Source organism: Tympanuchus pallidicinctus, unplaced genomic scaffold (assembly GCF_026119805.1).
Source record: "Tympanuchus pallidicinctus isolate F22 unplaced genomic scaffold, pur_lepc_1.0 scaffold8, whole genome shotgun sequence".
Lineage (NCBI taxonomy): Eukaryota > Metazoa > Chordata > Aves > Galliformes > Phasianidae > Tympanuchus > Tympanuchus pallidicinctus.
The window spans coordinates 23,821,612-23,838,942 of record NW_026294802.1 but is presented as its reverse complement, the minus strand read 5'-3'; the positions used below and the strand labels follow the sequence as shown (position 1 = coordinate 23,838,942).

The 17,331-nt window shown below is 36.9% G+C and overlaps 1 protein-coding gene and 1 long non-coding RNA gene across 7 annotated transcripts in view; one reads left to right on the top strand and one right to left on the bottom strand.

The window, feature by feature from the left end:
• PPFIA2 (PTPRF interacting protein alpha 2) overlaps window positions 1–17,331 on the bottom strand; it is a 280,430-nt gene that overhangs the window by 215,909 nt on the left and 47,190 nt on the right. The window lies entirely within an intron of this gene.
• LOC128073851 (uncharacterized) lies at window positions 7,654–12,340 on the top strand. The gene is made up of 2 exons (XR_008202902.1): window positions 7,654–7,774; window positions 11,770–12,340. It is a non-coding gene; the product is annotated as an uncharacterized LOC128073851 (long non-coding RNA).

The window sequence follows — 17,331 nt, the reverse complement described above, 5'->3', positions numbered from 1 at the left end:
CAGAAGTTCAGCATTATCCCTTACTAGATTAAAATCAGAATGGAAGATTTATGTATATATTCTACATGCTCCATAAACAGGCACTGCTAAACTTTTTACACTAAGGGGCACTTGGCTTATTCCCTTATATTTCATGGAATGTGTGCACTACAACCTCTACATGGAGTTTTCTACTGTCTGAATTTCAGAAGCTGTCTGTGCTTTTGTGCTTTGTTTGCTTTTTTGGAGTTGATTTTTTTTCCTCTTTTTTTTTTTTTAATTTAGATTTTACAATAAGTACATTAATGTAAATGCTGATTTCTAGCAATATATATCTACCTGAGATAACTTTGCTGATGTTAAATTGTAGAAAAAAAATAGGACAGATCTTCAAACTGAATACTATTGAAAATGAACCGTAATTTTGAGTGGTTTTATGTTTTTGTTGCTATGCTAGTATAAACTATTTGGAAATAAACATACTTTTTCATGGAAACTATAGATCATTATGTAAGCTAAAAGAGGTTAGCTCATATTTTAGAAAATACAGCAGCCATTGAGCTCAGAAGGCCAGTTTCTATCTACTTTACTGTGAGAAGACCAAGACTGTCAAACACATACAAGACATTTTATTAACCTTACAGACTCCTGCAAAGAGATATGCAAATTGCTACCTATAGTCCACTGATTCATAATATCAGCAACTCATACCACATAGCAATTCCATTACTACCATTTTGCTGCCTTTTTACTTCCAGCTATAAAAAAAAAAAAGCTAGTAACAAAGCTCAGACTTATTTTTTTGGGGTAAGAATTATTCTAAGGTAGTCTACTGTCCATATGATGTCTTCTATCTGCTTCAGAAAACAAATATAGACCAACCTCCATCTACTTTGCATAGTCTGGGAATCTTCTGTCTTGGGGGCCTGAATATGCAGTAGACAGATATACCTAAAATTATAGATACCATACTTGATTCTCCCTTTAGTTTGGCAAGCTCCACACTTTCAAACACGAAACCTATACTGTTCTTCTCAGAGTCCATATAAGATAAAGTCGAAGAAAGATTCTTGTCTGGTTTTCATTATATTAAGTCATTTGCTCCTTATTTTCCTGTTTGCTCTGATACTGCTTTGCCATTTCTGAAGGAAAGAATATAAACCTGAGGAACTAATGATTCAGTCCTACACTAGAGGAAGGACTTTCTGCAGAAGTGGAGACACTTTCAGGGTTATGCAGTCTTCCATCTACAGCCATTGTTGCCTGGCATACACGCCCTACGGCAAGGTTTTGACCTACTTGAGAACAGGCACTATGCCATCCAAACAGATGGGTGAAAGCGTAGACAGTCAGGAGACCATGTTTGTACATCAGGCATGGATGATGAGGGCATGATTCTCAGCTGAGAACATTTAAATAATTGTTCATTCAGAGCTTATGCTTCTGTCACAGAAAGTAACGTGTCAACATTAATCAAGCTGGGAGTTTGGTGCCCGTTAGGAAAGGCATTGTAATATAAGGTGAATATAATTACCTAGAAAGAATTCTGGGAATGACTGGTGTGCAGCCCAATTTCAAAAATGGTTGAGTTTTAGTCTCACCCCTGCTACAAACTGCATAAAAGTGACCTTGAGCAATTCAGCCATACTGCTTCCTTCCTTGTCTTACCAATATGAAATTACATATTACACAAGGAACACTGTATATATAAATAAATGTTTTCAAAGCATCCAAAGTAAAAACTTATACATGTAACTATAGCTGCTTTATCATTTAAACCTCTCATATGAAATTTTGTTACAACAGATACAAATCTCCATTTGTAAGAATGACAAATTTCACATGGCTAGAGGATACTGCCAGCCTTCAGTATCATGGGGATTTTATTTTTCAAACATTAAAGCAGTTAATCTGTGAGCAGGAGTGGGCAGAATTGCAATTGCTTCCACTTTGTCGTCTACAATTTCACATGCTTCATTGATTTTCAACATGATCAGCATGCAACATATAGATGAGCATAACAAATGATTCCAGACTAATGCCAACATTAATAATAGTCATTATTGTGTACTAATCTGTGCTAAAACCATTTTGGACAAGAAGCAAATAGAAAAGACATATGTTGTATATTCTTGCAAACCAGACACATACTAAGCAGGATATAAAAACATTAGGTACTGTACAGAAACAAATTAGGCCATAAATGCTAAAGCAATTGTCAACTTCTAGAAATAATGTGTGGGATGTTATCAGAATACAAAACCCAGATTTCTTTCCAGTGCTGGTAGACATGCAACTTGTCAGTCAAAATTAAACTATCTGCAAAGTAAGACCTAAGATTGAATTTTGAATAAGCACCAACAGATTTTGAACACCCAGACTGAGAACCTTTTCCTACATCATTCTCATACGGCAGTTTATCAGCAATACACAGAAGTTACATCTCCTTGGTTCAGTAGTCTTGGCAGCTTGAGTGGGACTATTTACAGAGGAGGTGCTGTGTGGTGCAAAGTTATTCAAGTATTTTAGCATGATTACAAGAAACTGACTTTGAGGAGAACTCCACAAGTACTATCAGTACTGTTTGCTACCAATGAGATTCTGATGGAATGAATATCATAGTTACCATGGTTATATCATACTGTACATTAGCAGCTGAGTTTCAAGAAAATATACAGAACTGATTTTAAAATAAGTGCATGTATGGTATTTTAAAACAGATGTGTTACACAGTCTAAGAATTGTTCTGAAAAAACAAGGTATCAGCTAACTTAGTAGTATTGTCAACGTCAGTTGAGCTAACTAATTTCAGGCAAAGGAGTCATCCTTCAAATATACGTCGTGTATTTATTATCCAATTCACAGAGGCTAAACAAAGCAGCACTGAGTCTTTATGATGATTAAAATGTCAAAAGAAAATCTAATCAGTCATACTGAGAATTTTCCTCAGACTGTATTGTGGCTGTTATACTCTTCACTGTTGATGACAGAGGAGGTCCAGTACAGAGGGCATGCCATGATCCTTAACGTGTACATGATACAGATAGGAGTCATTCTTAGAGCATCATTAAGGAATATAGGGAGCAGCATAGCTGCACCTCCTGAGTTCCTGGAAGATCACTCATTTGTAGCATAAACAGGAATGTGGCCTTGAAAGCACTGCATGCAAACTGTTCCTCTATGCCATCACGTTCAGCAGTGCATGACAGATTTCTAAGGGCATTGCCCTGAGCACATTTCCTGTTGAATGAGTTGTTATTATGTCTCTCCCTCCCCCCAGGCACACAATGTCTCCTGCATTTCCCCTCAGGTAATATGGCTGTACTTCACACTGTGGGTCTGTCTCTTACAGGCACAGCCTTGTTTTCTTTTTATATGTATCTGCAATTAAGTGGTAGTAATGTAAAACTAACTGCATCTTACTGTTTTTAGTATCTGTGCTCTCCTGAGACTATCAGTTATAAAAATGATGTTTTGTTTAGGAAGTAATGCAGTAACAATGCAAGTCCTTCACAAAAAGAACAGAAAAAGTTGTGAGTATATAAAGGAAATCATAACGAAATTTCTCAAGCTGAGCATATTTTCTCTTTTTATTGTTTTCAATATAATCTTATTCTGTACTTATCTATTGTAATTACATTAAGAAACAGCTTGAAGACTCTTGCCGTTATTAATTTTTGGTTTAGAAATACAATTGTATATGCAATAAAAAAAGATCTTATAAACAATCTTAATTTGTTCATAATAAATGACATGCCTCTGTGACTACTGAATGAATTTATATATGAAAAAATGTATTTACAAAGATCCAGATTCAAGAACATCACACATAAGAAAGAATATTTTTCCATTTCTGTTAAAAAAAAAAAAAAAGAAAAAAAAAAAAAGTACCTATCCAGGCTACCCCTGGGAAGTGAGAGATCTGGAAAAGTAGTAATTATCAAAACTGTACTTCATACATATAATGTAAAGCATTCACATTCCTTTCTAAATGTATATTTACTTTATTTCATTTTTGAGAGAAACACCAATGAAGTCACTAACTTGAAGCAAGCACATTTTATCATGCATCATTAGCAGCTTCATAGAGAGACTGGCTTTGGTTTGTGCCTGTGGGAATCAAATGTTGTTTCTGCATTAGAATTGTATAATATTATTTTTATTTCATGATCTCTGCTATCATAGTTCTTTTTGGGAGTCCTTCTACTTAACTTGGGGAAGATCTCTGATAAATTTACATCACTTATCCTCTGGACTAACCTTCCCAGGAACGCACACTCTGTATATAGGTGCATATACGTACATTTTGTCATACACACTGCAAGAATATCCTGCATGAGATCAAGCCATGGCATGCCCGAGGAAGCGCCTGAAGAGACATCGGAAGGCCCGACTTCATCCCCCAAATGCTCTTTGTTTAACGATGACTTTAAAGGAAAACACCATATCAATAAGTCAAGGAGAGCACAGAGACATCTTGGAAACAACAGGATGACTACTGACTGACACCAGATAACAAATAAATTAACAAGTAAATAGCAAATGTCAACCTTCTGATAAGATTGTGAACCTGGAGTACCCAGCCATTGGGGAAACAGGGGAGGGGGGAGGCAAGGGGGAGAAAACAGGGCATAAAGGCTGTCATGTTGCGTCCATAGCTGCGCTCCTGCTTGCGGGATGCCCGCCATTGCAATCGCGAATAAATTCTGCTTTTATCAGAGATACCGTCCTGACAAAAATTACTTGGATATTTCCAACACGCATGACAACAATCTCAAAGTAATGAAAAATTTCAAAATAAGATATAATTCTTAATTGTTAGTTATATCTGAAGCCCATGAACCCAACCTTTCAAATTAACTGAAAACACCTGAAGTGCCAATACACCACGAAAACTTGGAAAGCACCTGTGAAGGGCTTCTTCCTCTTTTCTAGAACTAATGCAATGACTTACAGATAGCACTGTGTCTGCAGCTGACCCAGGATGATTACAGAAAAGCACTGCATATTAAAAAAGATCCCAACATATGAAGGGCCTATGCAAAGGTCTAGAACTTCCTAAAAGTAAATGTTCGTTGTGTGAGACTTCAAACTTTGCTACTAATCTGCATGCATTGCATCTCCATACAAATGTACTCAAATTGTATACTGCAGTTAAAGAGAGTTCTGTCCCTCTAGGGTGTTGTCTTTTCTTTTCAATGAATGATTTGCAATTATAGAATCATAGAATAACCTGAGTTGGAAGGGTCCTGCCAGGATCACCAAGCAGATCTGAAAGCATAGTCCAAATGCTCCCTGAACTCTGGCACTTTGCCTTGGGCAGCCTTTCCCAGTGCTCTGGGAAAGGAGCACCCTGTGGTGCAGACCCTGTCCCCAAACCCCAGCTGCCCATCCCCTGACACAGCTCCATGCCGTTCCCTCGGGCCCTGCTGCTGCCACACAGAGCAGAGCTCAGCGCTGCCTCTCTGCTCCTGTGAGGTTCTGAAGCTGGGCTCCTCTGCGCTGGGCTGAACCAACCCAGGGACCTCAGTTGCTCCTCACACATCTTGACCTCCAGCCCCTTCTCCACCTTCACTATCCTGCTCTAGACGCTCTCTGGTAGCTTTATGTCCTTCAAATTTGCACACAGTGCTGGAGGTGAGGCTGCACCAGATGAGAGAAGAACAGAGCAGGACCAGCCCTCCCCTGGCTCTGCTGGCAGTGCTGAGCATGGTGCACCTCAGGGTACGGTTGGCCCTTTGGGCTGCCAGGACTGTTGGGATAGCTCTTAAACAACCTGCCTGTTAAAAACTGTGATAAGATATACAAAATTGTATATTCACCAGAAAACTCAGTTAAATGAGCATCTCTTTATACTGTTGTTTTTGTGTTTCTTTGTTTGTGTTTTTGTTTTTTTCCCCTCATAGAATAGTTGTTTACAAAAGCTCTGTCTGGAATAAAACTGTTCTAGGAGAGAGAGAAGGTTTGAAGTTCAAAAGTTGAGCTTGGGACTTTTTTTTTTTTTTTTTTTTTTTAATGTTTATGACTCTCTCTTGCTGGTCCCTAAATCTCTTCCCCGGCATATACACTCACATTCCTCTATTTGGATTAAAAAGGTTGCTACACGCAGTGAGGACTTCATACAATGAAGTTTTAATGATGTGACCAGGGGATAGAGCTTACTAACAGTTCTGATATCTTCCTAGTTGGATACCAGTACATAAGAGAAGAAAAAGAACCACCAATACCTATGTATAATTAACGCCTTCAAAAGGAGTCTCATTTTTTCAGTGCTAAGTTTGATGTCCTGAAATATGACTGCATCACCTTACCTGCGTCTTTGAATGTTATACACAGCTGTACTTAGTTGTAACGACACAGCTAAATTCTTCTGATATCTGGCTTCAATAATAATCCATGGGGTTATTCAATTATTCAAGCCCTTTCCAGTTTTTATATGCATCATATGTATCTTTCTCTTTGAGCTTTTTGCATACTAATGCAGAGAAACATGCTCAAAAAGGCAATGTAAATATCCATATTTCTGCTTCTTGCACCTTATTCTCCTCAATGATGAATACCAGCAAATAGCTGTTTCTTGTAGGTGTCTTACTGCCTACAAGCTTCTTAAAATCTAGGTTTATACTTAACATTAAAAGAAGTCACGTTTTTCCTGACTACATTTTTCATAAATAATTTTAAGATCAGTCAAACTATTTCAAAGAGCAGCCTCTGATCTGCAGATCAGATCCAAGGGCTGGCAAAAACCTGCTTACACAGCAAACACAGCTTACATAATACGTGCGCCTGAACTGAGGGAACAAAAACAGTTCTATGCATAAAATTTTCTGAGTATATACTCAACAAATAAAACCTGATTTTCACCTAACACAAGTGTTTTTGCTGAATACTCATGCCATTTTATTTGAGAAAACATTTATAAGAAGCATGAGGCAAAAAAGAGTCTTATGATGAAAATCACATAGGAGACACGCTAATTCCCCCAAATCCAGGAAATTTCTTTTACAGATGCATTTAACTTTAGAGCAAACAAAAGATATCTTGATTATTTAACTCATATCAGTCACCTTTGACTAGAAATGAAAACATACATAACCCTGTCAACTGCTCAGTGTTTGTGTGCATTCCTTTCTCAGTGACAAAGCACCTGCAGTGTACAGTGACTTACTCCTGCCATGGAGTCCCTTGGAAGTGACACAACCAGAGCACATCTCCACATCCCTACATCCCTATCCTCTGATCATGTTACCCAAAACACCATTTTACCATCACATTAACGCTTCCATATCGTCTCCTTTCATTTGCCTGCCCCTTACCTAATTTTTCTTCCTGCTGATATAAGAGCATTTGACCATAAGAGAATCTCCTTAAAATGATAATCATGTGTGTATTTAATATTTAATATTTCTGCCTCCAATAAAAATAACAAAAGTCGTGAGGGGGAATTAATCTATAACAGAATGTCAGATGATTGAATCAGTGGTGCAAAGATAATCGGGAAGAAAGCGAAAAATTGACAAGGCAGAAATTACCATTATCCCTTTGGACGTGGGTTCACATGAGGGAATGATGAGCACAGTGCAGCTCATCAATTTCTTGTGTTAGTATCAGAGTGAAAAACCCATTTATTTTTTTTTTTTCCTCTTTGGCTGCAGGCTGTTTTCTCTGCATACTCTTCTCTAATTGGTCAGTCAATGTCGTGCCCCAGCCCTTTTCTTGGAATCACTTTAGTATATTCCCTACTTATTGAAAGACTACACAGCTGCATGAATAACACACATCTGTGCAAATTAGGGTAAGTGGCTGATATTTTTTTCCCCAAACAACTCAACTACATTTTGAACATTAATTATTTGATTGTTAATAAGAGGAGGAAACCTAAAGAAAACCTCAGAAGTAGCAAAGCTTCTGTGTTTCATTATTATATTTGGCAACAGTGGAGAATATCTGATTTATTGTTATGCAGCACAGCAAATCTGGAGATGACATTCCTACATTTATGCTGCTTAAAATACAAATTTAAGTAAGTTTTTAGGCTGCAAACATATGCCATTTGATTGCTCTTGATATGTATTTCTGCGTTAGTATTTGATATCCAGACATCCTTACGTTTACACATATTGCTGTATTTGAGAATAGATACCACAAATAAAATTAATATATACTTAAGTGCTGATGAATTTTGAGATACACTATAGTTGGCATAAGATGTCTTTTATTAGCCCAACATTTACATTTCATCATCACTTCCTAATTATAGACACATAAGTTGAAAAAGGAGAAACTGATTTTTTTTTCCTGACAGACTCTTTTAGTGAATGCTGAGACCTGTCATATTTTAAGATAAAGTCATCCTTGTTTTCACAGCTCCCTCTAAACCCATATAATAAATCATATGGTCTTTGTAGCTTCAGTACAAGACCAGAAAGATTAAACATATGCTATATTTTAAAAATAACAACTCTAATCAAAATTTGTGGGCACAATGTCTACTATTTTTAAGGCCGAACTTAAAATACTTCACGTCCTCATGCATAAGACAGCATCATCTTGGAGCTGCAAAGAGTTGCATGCTCCAAATTTATAGCATTATTCATGGCCTTCTTATTATATTACGTTATAGCCTTCTCTTCAGGCTTCAAACTAACAGACATGAGCTACTCGACAAACAAATCTCTATTTCAATAGAATCTATCATTAATTGGTCTTGGGCGAAGTGTTTTTGGTTCTCTTGAATCAGTGATACAAAAGCAGAATCTGAGTTTTTATGATAGTCCAGAAAGAAGAATTCATATTTACCTGCTTACTAGAAAAGGGCTGTCTGTTCTTCTAAGTGTTTATTATTTCTGTATTATTTCTGTATTTATTATTTCTGTAAATACACTGCATCCATATATAATGCTTTACTTCTCCAACTGTAAAATCCTGGCTTGTCACTTGTTTATTGGATCCCAATTTTGTTGTATTTTGATAGTAGATGGCTTTCAAGCAGAGCATGGGAAATTCAATAGTAGCATCTTATTTCAATAGCACTGTCCCACTTTTGTCAAAACCATTTCTAAAACCAATATAATACATATTAATTCTAACTATATGAAAAAATATGCTGTCTTTCCGCACAGAGAAAAACAAATATTTTGATGAGTGGTAGTATTTAGACAGTATGATAAAATCCCAGCTGCAAAAACATCACGTGATATCTAGTTATCTAGTCAAGTAAAAAAAACCATCTCTTTACTTAAGATCCTAAAAGTTATTATTTCAGAAAGAAGTAACTTATAAATAAATTTCTACTTGAAAACTGTTTATAATCTCTCAGGACATAAATGAGAAGTCATGTTTTTTTAATTTACGCATCAATTTGATTGGCTGCACAATGAGAATAGAGAATAAACTTTCTTTCCTCTACAGTGGCAATTTCCTCTACAGCTAGTCATCAGCTGCAGCTAAATCTAGTCTAATGATTTAGAGCAGAAAAATATCATCTGTGTATCCACATTAATTATGATTTCAGAAGGAAGGGCATTAGCACATTAGAAGGAATTTTGACAGACCTTATAAGCAAACTGTTAATTTTCTGAAGATATATATTAATAGATAAAGTCACTCACACAAAGGAAAAGGGCAGTTTTGGAAGTGAGAAGCTTATGTCCTATTTACTATTTACTAAATAGTGGTGTATTGAAGAGGACACTTCTTTCCTGCAATTATTGTAATCATAATTTTAACAAGTATTTCTGATGTTGCAATAATTTTAACACATGTATAAAAAAATTGCATGCATATATTTCTTAGTTTCCACTGGGGTGGAATTGTTTTCTTCACTGTCTGACATGATGCTATGTTTTGGTTCTAAGAGAAAAATAATGTTGATAACACATAGAGGTTATCAGTGTTTTAGGGAGCCAAGGCCATTCCAGTTTCTCAGCAAAGGTGCTGGGAGTGCACACAATCAGGACAGCTGACTTATACTGGCCAAAGATGTATTCCATACCATGTGACAGAATGAGGAAGGAGAGTCTTGAAGAGAGAGCAAGTTCACCTCTCTCTCTTCCACTGCTCAGGATGCCAGCTTGGCAGTGGTTGGCAGGTGGTGAGCAATTGCTTGTGCATCATTTGTTATATATATATAAAACAAATATTACAAATATATGAATATATGAATAATAATATATGAATATTCATATATTTGTAATATTTTTTTTTATTATTATTATTTTTCTTCATCTTAGTAAATAGTTTTATCTCAATCAATGAGATCCACTTTTTTTCCATTCAATTCTCTCCCCAGTCTCACTGGGAAGAGAAGTGAGCAAACAACTGTGTGACTTAGCCACCTGCCTGGTTAAACCACAGCTATATAAATAGCAGATTTACTATTAGATTTACTATAACTATATTACTAATAGATTACACTCTTCTTTAATCATCAGTCAACCTTGTTTCACAAGGTTGTAAAGTAAAATGCAAACATCACTTGGTGTAGGAAGTGACAAATTTATTTTAAAATGTTTTGTGTGCACAAAATTCATATTATTTTTATACTTGATTTAAAAATCACCAAATTTAAAATGTTTTAAAATAACACAAAACCACTAGTTGCGACTTCGTGAAACACACAGCATGCACTGAGGGAGGTAATATCTCAGACCCTTGTATATATTTAGAGATTCAGAGACCACAGATGGAAACAAAACAGATATCTTCTAATGGAAAAGTTCACTTGTCAAATACCAGTCTATTTCTTTCATTTAGCCAAACAACAACTCGAATGTATTAAAACCTATGAGGCGAAAAAGACTTCATCCTTCAGAAGTAGAGTCTATGTAGGAGCATACAGCTCTCACTCCACTCTCCCCTAAAAAGTTACATTATAAGAGCTAAGTTTCTCAGTCTCCCATCAGCCACAGTGAGGAGTATACACATTCAAAAATAAAAAGAACTAAAATATTAGTATATTTATAGTTGCTTACATGCAAAATTCTTAACCAATGGATGAAATAACCTAATGAAGATTTCTACACGAAAGCCTGTTTTTATTACACCCTCACTTTCTGGGTGTAAGTGCAACTGTTGGATCTGATGAAACATCAACTCCTCGTTGCACATCTCTTCAGCCAAAATTAAAAATAAAGTGATAGTAGCAATTTAATTGAAGGCTTAGCACGGTAACAAGTATGACTGCTTGTAAGTAATTTCTGTAATCACAGTCCCTTCTTTTCTTCCCTTAGATGCAATATTTTCATTCTCCTTTGGCTATTTTGTTTCTTTGATATTCAGACTTCGATTTTTCAAGGAACAAAGAGGCAATAATAATAATGAAAGAAAAGATTTTCTTCTCTTTCGATTGCTTTTTAACACTGCTTCAATAGTGTGACATGTTCACTGCAACATCGATGTAATTGAATATTCTGCCTTTTATCTGAATTGCTTCCTTAATTATCTGGAACTTTACAGTCTTAATTGCTAGAAATGCTTAAGTTCTGTTATATTTACCTGTAAGGAGGTAAGTGGAGTAATAATCCAGAACAGGCTGCACTTCAGACATGGGGAGGAGGAGATAATAGTAAAGACCACGTAGACAACTTTCTAATCTCTTATAAAACTCCTTACAACAGTTTGTACTTTTATTCATTTCTCAAGCTTAATAAATAAGAACCATTATATAATGGCTCTACACAGATATAGCCACATTAAAAATGCCTTATTTATTCAAAGAATAAAATAGTATCTATCTTGTGATATTATAATTTTATTTTAATTTATTTATTTATTTTTTTTAATTTGCAGTTTCCAGCATTGTATTTTTTCCAGTGGTATTGATCTGATCTCTTCTCTTTCTTTGATGAGAAAAAAAAAAAAAAGAACCCAACAAACCACCAAAAACCTCAAGAAATCAACAAGAAAACAACTACAAAAGGAAAGGAAAACAAACAAAAGTTCCTGGCCCTGAAAAAGTTGACAAAAATTCAACTAGATTCCATTGTGGAACTGCATAATAGTTATTATTATCAGCTTGCACCAGAGAGGTCTGTCTTCCAGTCTCAATGAAGTTGAACACTTCACATAATCCTTCCTACAAACTGACTAAAATCTGCAAAGTGCAACAACTTATTTCTTTTATCACTGCCAGACTTTACTCAAATTATTCAAACAGACAATGTTGAAAGACTTTACTTGGTAATTGCTCTGTTTAATCTTTCCTGGTCTGGCCACATGTAAATGACACAGATAGGTATGTTGCAATTCTAATGCACCCCAAGATGTTTAAAAGTTACACCCAGTGTAATGCTTTGTCTACAACAGCTGGACTGTATTCAGATGGGATGGAAAGGAAATTAAACCTAGACTATCATTTTTATCCTTGGCTGACTGTGAGTTTGTTGATATTTTGAGTAACTTAAGATACTGCTTTTAATTCACCATTTTAGCTGACAAGGTCACAAGGAGTTCCTTTGCAAACTCTTCACTAAAAAAAAAAAAAAAAAAAAAAAACCACAAAATAGAGATTACATTATGTTTCTGGTTTCCTCTTGTCAGGACAGATAAAGTTGAATAGAATTCTACTTTTGAAGCATTTTTTTTTTTGCTAAATTGCATGTTCCAGAGACAAACTACCGTTGTATTATTTCCTGCTTGCCTTTTCCACTTGTTTACTTCAGTAAAAAAGTGGCAGCTTTCTCTGTAGATACAGTTACATGTAATGTATTATGGAAGGTAAAGGATGAAAACAAGTGATCCTTGTCCAGCTGACAATCACCAATAATAGTGAAAGGATTTTAAATATCAATAGTGCTCTAATAGACTTTTCCAGACTAAAAAGCAGTAAAAGAGTGTTTTCCTCAAGTTCTTTATTGTTTGTTTATGAACTACTTCTGGAGATCATCTGGGTTGAAAAATGAACTGCCTAAACAGGAATGGGTGGGAGGAAGGGTTGATCAACAGGAATAAATCAGTGTATTCACACGTAGAATCATAGAGCTTCCATTTCAAATAGGAACATGACAGAAACACAGTTTGAGTGGAAGAACAACAGAGTAGGAGCAAAAACTTCAGCTTTGTGAAAGATTTAGCAAACAAAAGTAGTGTCTAAAATGTAGAAATTTTCTTGAATGCGAAAATTAACAAGCTGTGTCTTACCACTTCATGCTACGCATGATGTAACATAAAAGTCTAATGAAAGGCTGTTTTCACCTTATTGCCTGCTTTTATTGCGATTGATACAACTTGATATAATTGAGAAACTTTTTTTTGGTAGATACTGATGAATACATGTTAGTAACCCCACATTCTTTTTGTGAGAAGTTTTTTTTTTTTTTTTTAAATAGGAACACTTTTCTAATATAGAGCCTTATATTTTTATAAAATCTCAGAAGTTGACAGTTTGGATATCTTAATTGCTGAAAGTTCTGCAGATAGCAAAAATAAAGGGATAAATAAGTGGGAATATTACATTTTGAGACCAAACTTCTACTTCAATGGTATAAAATCAACATCATGCTTTAAGGAGATGTACAGTTATATAATTTATGAGGGAAAAAAAAAAAAGCTCTCATGATTCTCATTGTTAACATTATTTTTCTATGAAAGCTAGAGGTATGTGATGCTCCTAAACTTAATGTGTCTTATGCATTGATATAGGAGGAAGAAAATTTGGATAACTACAACTATTATCCAGTGGAAGTGATTAAATGTGGAAATTACTTTGTGTTGATTTGAAGAGTAAACAGTGAAATAATAGATGGAAAGATATACTTTCATGGAAAGTATAGATGGAAATATATATACAGTACTGAAATTAATCTGCTATATATCTTCATTCAAAGATGAAAATCCAGGTAATTCTCCTTTAACAAATTAAAAATATTTGATTTGACTGAAAACAATTTTTCAAATTTGATTTCAGGCCAACAGTGACTAGAAACAGTCATGAAGTTGTTTGTTTGTTTGTTTTTTTAAATGAAGAATACTGTTCTTTTATTTACAGTACAACCACAAAATAAAAGGTTCCTGTGATTCTCAATTTATTTATACTTTGTGCTGTAGTTGTTTTCATTTCAGAGAAAAACATTGAACATATTGTTCTCCATATTTCACAGAATCACAGAATTGTAGGGGTTGGAAGGGACCTCCAGAGATCATCGAGTCCAACCCCCCTGCCAAAGCAGGTTCCCTACAGCAGGTCGCACAGGTAGGCATCCAGGCAGCTCTTGAACATCTCCAGAGAAGGAGACTCCACCACCTCCCTGGGCAGCCTGTTCCAGTGCTCCGTCACCTCACTGTAAAGAAGTTCTTGCACACATTTGTGCAGAACTTCCTATGCTGCAGCTTCTGGCCGTTTCCCCTTGTCCTGTCTCCACTCACCACTGAACAGAGTCTGGCCTCACCATTCTGCCCCCCACACCTTAGATATTTATAGACCTGGATCTGGTCCCCTCTCAGTCTTCTCTTCTCAAGGCTGAACAGACCCAGTTCACTCAGCCTCATCATCTCCTCATAGGAGAGATGCTCCAGGCCCTTCACCATCTTCCTGGCCCTCCGCTGGACTCTCGCCAAGAGATCCCTGTCTTTTTTGTACTGGGGAGCCCAGAACTGTACACAGTACTCCAGATGAGGCCTTACCAGGGCAGAGTAGAGGGGGAGGATCACCTCCCTCGACCTGCTGGCCACGCTCTTTTTAATGCACCCCAGTATACCATTGGCCCTCTTGGCCACAAGGGCACACTGCTGGCTCATGGCCAACCTGTCATCCACCAGGACACCCAGGTCCCTCTCCGCAGAGCTCCCCTCCAGCAGGTCATCCCCCAACCTGTACTGGTGCATGCAATTATTCCTCCCCAGATGCAAGACTCTACACTTGCTTTTGTTAAACCTCATCCTGCTTCTTACTGCCCAGCTCTCCAGCCTGTCCAGGTCTCGCTGAATGGCAGCACAGCCTTCAGGCATGTCAGCCAATCCTCCCAACTTCATATCCTCAGCAAACTTGCTGAGGGTGGCCACTGTCCCTTCATCAAGGTCATTGATGAAGATGTTGAACAAGACTGGACCCAGCACTGACCCCTGAGGAACACCGCTGGTTACAGGTCTCCAACCAGACTCTGCACCGCCAACAATGACCCTCTGCACTCTGCCAGTCAGCCAGTTCTCAACCCACCTCACTGTCCACTCATCTATCCCACACTTGCTCAGCTTTGTTATAAAAATGTCGTGGGGGACAGTATCAAAAGTCTTGCTGAAATCAAGGTATACTACATCCACTGCTTTTCCCCCATCCACACAGCCAGAGACTGTGTGGATGACAGAGACTTATAGAAGGCTACCAGGTTGGTCAAGCACGACCTCCCCCTGGTGAACCCGTGCTGACTACTCCTGATAACCTCCTCTTCTTCCAGTTGTCTGGAGATGACATCCAGCACAAGCTGTTCCATCACCTTTCCAGGGACAGAGGTGAGGCTGACTGGCCTGATGAAATGTAATGAGACTAATTAATGTGTTCAGAACAAAGATATTTAATTTGGTAGCAAACCACAGTAGATGTTTTATACAGAACTGCTCACTTTAAACCTCCTCATGCAGTCTTAATGAAACAAAGCTATCAATATGCTGGGAGCTTGTTAGTCTGGACACACATACCTGGACCTGCCTGTCACACCAGTGTAAAATGTATTTCCGTGCAAGACCAGTAAGGATTATCATTACAGGATAGAAGGCACAAGAGGAGGGCTAGGCTGCTAATTTACCTTAACTAGAAACAATTTCTTCACAGCCTACACTAAGCGCTTCATCCATCAGATGAGTACTGTATAATGCTTTGAATGCACATTATAACTGACTGGCATCTTGACTTACATAGACTACAAAACATCACACTGAAGAAAAAAATATTTATTTCTAGTAGCAACTGCTGCTGGATTGTATTTTTTTTGTTATGCATCCTGCTAGAAAGATTACATAGCGGTATAAAGACATTCAGTGGCCAGAGATAGATTTAGTGCATGCTGGTGGTTTTCAGCAAAAAATAACAGTAGCTACTTTACAAAAGGTACAACGAGACTACCTCAAAATATTTTGAGCAGGGATTCCTGATGCGTTACAAGGTTTGAGGTCTGTGACATTTTCCTCCAACTGTGCTGTTCATCTTTTAACACCTGCTACACCTGTGTTAGTTGTAGTTATGTCTTCCAGTAGGCACCAGAAATCTTATAAAAGCAAAGTCACTAAAAGACAAACAGTAAGCGATAGAGATTCAAAGGCATCAAGAGATATTTAAGAGCAAAAATAATGTAGTATGTTTAACATCCATATATTCTACCCTCTTTCCCTGAAAATTTTCTTGACATTATTGAGGATGCTATGCGCAACACAATGGAAAATACAGCAATGACAGCAGAGTAGCAAGGTCCTAGGCTACAGCAAACGAGGGTATACTCAAATGCAGCAGCAGGCTGAAAAACAAAGGAAAACATGTGCTAACCTATAGAAGACCTGAGGGACACATGGATCTCCAAACAAACACCCTCACCTCCACTGCCAGCCTTTAAATGAGGTCTGGGAAGGGGGGGATCCTGGTTCAACCATCTCTTGTCTCTCATAGGCAATGAATGCACCTGAGCTCCCCTGGGTTGGCCCCGCCTTCCCACCAGGTGCTCAATCACTGGTTCAAACCATGACTAGCATTTCCACGACACTATGCTTGTATGCACAGAGGTGCAGGAAAAGAGTAAATATTGGATAAAGGGTACAAAAGGCACAGGAAAATTAAAGAGTATATAAACTGTAGAAAAAAAAGCTTGAAAGTGGAAAATAAATGAAATATTTTGCTAAATATCAGAAACATGAGCCTTGAAGACACTGCTGTGTTTAATGGATCATTTTCTTTCTCTTCACTCATATATCTCAGTTATTATCGAGTTAGAAATAAAGACACAGAGGAATAGCTCAATTATATTGATCCTGAAACTAGAACATGCAACGCAATTTAGAATTCCTGAATTGAACTGGAAGGAAAACGAGCAAGAACTTTAAAGAACTTGAGTACTGTTTTCCATTCAAAACATTTGAGAATGTAAGAACATTTTAGAAAATGGAGAATATAATATTTTTTGAAATAATTAAGAAAATAATACACTTTCCATGGTGAAATCAATTATATTCATGAGAACATTTAGAAATGCTTCTTGTTCTAGGGATGTGTTGTTTGAGATGGCAGACTGTAGTAGTCTACATACCGTACAAAAAATATCCCCAACAAAATCTGAAATACTTCACCAAAAGAAATTTTAGCTTGAGGTTGAAGACAGGAAAGACAGGAAAATTGTTTGAGGGCTAGTACTGCTATTTATACCACAATTT